The sequence below is a fragment of the Schistocerca nitens genome, chromosome 5 (genome assembly GCF_023898315.1).
Source record: "Schistocerca nitens isolate TAMUIC-IGC-003100 chromosome 5, iqSchNite1.1, whole genome shotgun sequence".
In the NCBI taxonomy this organism is placed as follows: domain Eukaryota; kingdom Metazoa; phylum Arthropoda; class Insecta; order Orthoptera; family Acrididae; genus Schistocerca; species Schistocerca nitens.
Genome location: NC_064618.1, coordinates 304,057,793 through 304,063,890, shown reverse-complemented (window position 1 = coordinate 304,063,890; position 6,098 = coordinate 304,057,793).

The window sequence follows — 6,098 nt, the reverse complement described above, 5'->3', positions numbered from 1 at the left end:
GTCGTCGGTGGCTTGTGGCCTCGCCACCGCACGTCACCTCACACTGCAGGCATTCCACGCCGCTGCCGCTTTCTCCGCCATTAATGTCTGGTTGTCGCGGCTGCTGCCATCTCAGAGACAGCGTCACTCGCTTTGTCAGGCTCCGTGAATGCGGACACGTCATCAGATGCGCACTCTGTGTCGTCAAACTGAGTATCACAAGGTACAGAACTGCAAACAAAATGTACGTCAGTTGAATCAAAAAGACAGGCTCGTAACAGGGCATGATAAGGACCCACCCACTTCGGGAATTAATGAAATTACAATTCTGTAGAAGTTCAAGGTCGTTAAATTTGAATTTACGTAAGAAAAAAATGGCTCTGAGCACTATGGGACTCAACTGCTGTGGTCATAAGTCCCCTAGAACTTAGAACTACTTAAACCTAACTAACCTAAGGACAGCACACAACACCCAGCCATCACGAGGCAGAGAAAATCCCTGACCCCGCCGGGAATCGAACCCGGGAAAATTTACGTAAGATTAAGACAGGTAATGACGGAGGCATATCAGGTTCTCCACCATTGGAGGAATTGACGCCCAAACGGGTGCCACAACTTGAGAGTCAAAGAGACTATGCTTCTGCATCAATGTTTAGTTTCCACCCGCTGTCACGCTGGAACACGTATTAGCTGTGGATGCACAAAGCGCCGTGGCGTTCGAGTTTACAAAAACACGGAGAGCAAGCCACGAGAGGCATTCGGTTGCCCTTCCTGTACACGTAAACATCCCAGACAGCAGGAGTGCGGAAGTTACCGTCATTATGATAGACAAGCATTCTCTTACATCATCATGGAAGCAATGGTCAACACGTTTCGTGATAGGAAGATCTCAGTAACTATGGTATTTTTTTCTTGTAACTATGCTGTTTTTCACCGCGAGAGGCCAGTATCCTGACTCCACTGATCAGCATGTGGTAAGCTGTTGTCGGTCGGCCTCTCCATCAGTACATACAATACGGATCTCATAACCAGCAACTCTCATTTACTTCTAACAACTTTCAGGCTTCCAACCGGTAGTCGTTTAATACATCTTAATATATTTAATTGTGTAACAGCCAGTCATCCTCAGATGAGCCATCGTAGACTTCGATGGGTCAACTGAAGATGATTGGCAGGTGCCCAGTTGAAATATCGTGAGATATATTAAACGACGACCGGCTACAAGCCCGAAATCTGAATATTCAGTTAGCCGGGAAAATCTTAAAATTCACTACTCTCATTTTTTTATGCATATCTGTCAAATATCCTTCGATTTCTCTAGGGCCTGGATGTATTCAAATGGTTCACATGGCTCTAAGAACTATGGGACTTAACATCTGAGGTCATCATTCCCCTAGACTTAGAACTACTTAAACCTAACTAAGCTAAGGATATCACACACATCCATGCCCGAGGCAGGATGTGTGTCGAACCTGCGACCATAGCAGCAGCGCGGTTTCAAGCTGAAGCGCCTAGAACCGCTCGGCCACAGCGACCGGCTGACTGGATGTATTCGCGTTTACATTTTCTATCGTGTTTTGAAATGTTTTCAATCCTTGTCGTACAGCAAGGCGGCACCTCGCCAGGTCACTCAAAATTGTGCATGCATGTTATGAAACGCTCTGACGAGGTCCTTCGCTTTTGTGTGTCTTTCTACAAAATGTTTTCAAATTTAGTCGCATTAACTGGGCTATCGTATTGTATTGTATGTTAACCGGGGGCCTAGAAACGACGGAGTGGCTCCGTCCCCGCCGCAGCCGCAGTGGTCCACGCCCCGCGACGACTACCGCAGTCCACTTCACCCCTCTGCCGCACCACACCGAACCACTCTTTCAGGGTTATTGTGCGGTTCGGACCCCGGTGGACCCCCCAGGGAACGTCTCACACCAGACGAGTGTAACCCCAATGTTTGCGTGGTAGAGTAATGGTGGTGTACGCGTACGTGGAGAACTTGTTTGCGCAGCAATCGCCGACATAGGGTAGCTGAGGTGGAATAAGGGGAACCAGCCCGCATTCGCCGAGGCAGATGAAAAACCGTCTAAACTCCATCTACAGACTGGCCGGCCCACCGGACCTCGACAGAAGTCCTCCGGGCGGATTCATGCCGGGCACCAGGCGCTGCTTCCCACTCTGTAACGCCGTGCGTTAGACAGCTCGGCTAACCGGGCGGGCAACTGGACTGTCATTGATCTGTAGCTACCCAAATCCCTTTTTATTTCAATAAAACTCTCAATTAGGCGATGAAACACCTACAAAGAGAAGAAGCCGGATGCCTTCACGGCCTGGGAACAGAATATTAGCAGGTGAGTTCTATTACCAGCCTGAGAAGTAAAAGGCGGTAGGCAGCGATTTCCTCATTCATCTCATTCGTTAACTACAGACCAGTCGCTGCAGGGTATCGGCGAAATGTTAGTCTTTAACCAGTGTTGGAGCCATCTAAGCTCATATTGCCGAAGGGAACGATAATTATTTTTGATAGTAAGATGGAAAAGATACAGTGCACTAAAGCTGACAGTCTAAGAACAATACTGTACAAATCAGTAGCGCAATAATACTGCCAGAAAAAATTAGTACATCCTTTTAGAGGGTTTCAGATGACTCAAGATTTATTGTTACAACAGTGCATATGGAGTATCTACAACTACATCTACATCCATACTCCGCAAGCCACCTGACGGTGTGTGGCGGAGGATAGTTTGAGTACCTCTATCGGTTCTCCCTTCCATTCCAGTCTCGCATTGTTCGTGGAAAGAAGGATTGTCGTCATGCCTCTGTGTGGGCTCTAATCTCTCTGATTTTACCCTCATGGTCTCTTCGCGAGATATACATAGGAGGGAGCAATATACTGCTTGACTCCTCGGTGAAGGTATGTTCTCGAAACTTCAACAAAAGCGGTAACGCTTTCGCGATCACTAAATGGTCCTGTAACGAAGCGCGCTGCTATCCGTTGGAGCTACTCTATCTCTTCTATCAACCCTATGTGGTACGGATTCCACACCGGTGAGCAGTATTCAAGCAGTGGTCGAACAAGTGTACTGTAACCCACTTCCTTTGTTTTCGGACTGCATTTCTATACGATTCTTCCAATGAATCTCAGTCTGACATCTGCCTCACCGACGAGTAATTTTATATGGTCATTGCATTTTGAATCACTCCTAATGCCTATTCCCAGATAATTTATGGAATTAACTGCTTCCAGTTGCTGGCCTGATATATTGTAGCTAAATGATAACGGATCTTTCATTCTATGCATTCGCAGCACATTACACTTGTCTACATTGAGATTCAATTGCCATTCCCTGCACCATCCGTCAATTCGTTGCAGATCCTCCTGCATTTCAGAACAACTTTCCATTGTTACAGTCGGCCGGGGTTCCGAGCGGTACTAGGCCCTACAGTCTGGAACCGCGCGACCGCTACAGCCGCAGGTTCGAATCCTGCCTCGGGCATGGATGTGTGTGATGTCCTTAGGTTAGTTAGGTTTAAGTAGTTCTAAGTTCTAGGGGACTGATGACCTCAGAAGTCCCATAGTGCTCAGAGCCATTGGAACCATTTGAACCATTGTTACAACCTCTCGATATACTACAGCAGCATCCGCAAAAAGCCTCAGTGAACTTCCGATGTTATCCACAAGGTCATTTATATAAACTGTGAATAGCAACGGTCATACGAAACTACCCTGCGGCGCACCTGAAATCACTCTTTCTTCGGGAGACCTCTTTCCACTGAGAATGGCATGCTGTGTTCTATTAGCTAGGAACTCTTCATCCAATCACACAATTAGTCTGATAGTCCATATGCTCTTACTTTGTTGATTAAACGACTGTGGGGAACTGTATCGAACGCCTTGCGGAAGTCAAGAAACACGGCATCTACCTGGCAACCGGTGTCTATGGCCCTCTGAGTCTCGTGGACGAATAGCGCGAGCTGGGTTTCACACGACCGTCTTTTTCGAAACCCATCCTGATTCCTACAGAGTAGATTTCTATTCTCCAGAAAAGTCATTATACTCGAACATAATACGTGTTCCAAAATTCTACAACTGATCGACGTTAAAGATGTAGCTCTACAGTTCTACACATTTGTTCGATGTCCCTTCTTGAAAACTGGGATGACCTGTCCCGTTTTGCAATCCTTTGGAACGCTACGCTCTTCTAGATACCTACGGTACACCGCTGCAAGAAGGAGAGCAAGTTCCTTCGCGTACTCTGTGCCAAATCGAACTGGTATCCCATCAGGTCCAGCGACCTTTCCTCTTTTGAGCGATTGTAATTGCTTTTCTATCCCTCTGTCATCTATTTCGATATATACCATTTTGTCATCTGTGCAGCAATCTACAGATGGAACTACAGTGCAGTCTTCCTCTGTGAAACAGCTTTGGAAAAAGACATTTAGTATTTCGGCCTTAAGTGTGTCATCCTCTGGTTCAGTACCACTTTGGTCACAGAGTGTCCGGACATTTTGTTTTGATCCACCTGCCGCTTTGAAAAGTTCAAATGTGTGTGAAATCTTATGTGACTTAACTGCTAAGGTCATCAGTCCCTAAGCTTACACACTACTTAACCTAAATTATCCTAAGGACAAACACACACACCCATGCCCAGGATTCGAACCTCCGCCGGGACCAGCCGTACCCCTATGACATAAGACCAAAATTTCTTAGGATTTTCTGCCAGGTCAGTACATAGAACTTTATTTTCTAATTCATTGAAATGATAACATTTACAGATAAATAGCACAAGCGGTAGTGAGGTACCAGGTATAGACACCCGTATTAGTACGTGGCGTATCCCCCACGGGTGGCAATGCAGGCGCAGCCTCAGACATATAGTCAATCGTATAGATGGCGAATACAGTCCTGGGATACGTTATGCCATGCCTACTCGACCTGTTCACAAAGTTATATAAGAGCTGTTGGTTGATCAGTAGCACAACTTGTTACTCATCCCATTACATCCGACAGGTGCTCGATTTGAGACAAGTCCGGAGATTGTGCTGCCCAGGGAAGTTGCTCCACGTCTTGCAGAGCATGTTGCCTTTCATGGGCAGTGTGTGGGGGGACCATTATCGCGTTGGAACAACACATCACCTTCATGTTGCAACGAAAGCAAAAGAAAGGGTCTGACGTCTGCATGTACCGACCGCTGATTAGCGTCCCTTCCAGAAATACCATAGGTGTACGAAAGCTGTAGCTTATCACGTGCCAAACCGTGAGGTCCTGGGTGGGGCCAGGGTGTCTGGGACGACAGCACTCTACGGGACAGCGCTCACCAGGTCTGGGCCATAAGCGCAAACGACCATCACTTGTGTGCCATCGGAATGTGCTTTCGTCGCTAACGATCACGGCGCGCCATTCCATCTTCCAAGTGATCCTCTGACGGCACCAGTCGATCCGTGCACTTCGATGCTGTTGTGTGAGGGCAAGACGGGCTAGAGGGGTGCTAATACCGTTTCGCAACAGTTCGTGTTCACGGGTCTAGGCTCAGAAGCCCCCTTATCTGTGCTGTGATACCTGTACGGTCAGCTACTGCTGCCCTTACGATGATTCCAGCGGGCGTCCGTGCTGCGTGGACTTCCATAACCTCGTCTACGGATGTCAGAACGTTCACGTGACAACTAATACCAGCTTCGTTGCACAAGTGATGCAGCACGTCCAGCATGTGTGACGATTCTCCGAAAGGACACAATCTGTTCCCTCTTAAACTCGCTGATTTGGCTGTAGGATGCACGAATGAATCTCCATTGCATGCTTTCCCGCTTGCTGCACACGTTTTCACCACACTGAGGCTTCTGGCTGTGAGCATTCCCTATTAAAGGATAGACAATGATTGTGCTCTGGTATCTATGTCACTATCTGTTGATGGAAGTCGTGGAAACCATTACTCCGTCTTCAGGCCACGAGTGGCCTACCGGGACCATCCGACCGCCTTGTCATCCTCAGGGGAGGATGCGGATAGGAGGGTCGTGGGGTCAGTACACCACTCTCCCGGTCGTTATGATGGTATTCTTGACCGAAGCCGCTACTATTCGGCCGAGTAGCTCCTCAATTGGCATCACGATGCTGAGTGCACCCCGAAAAA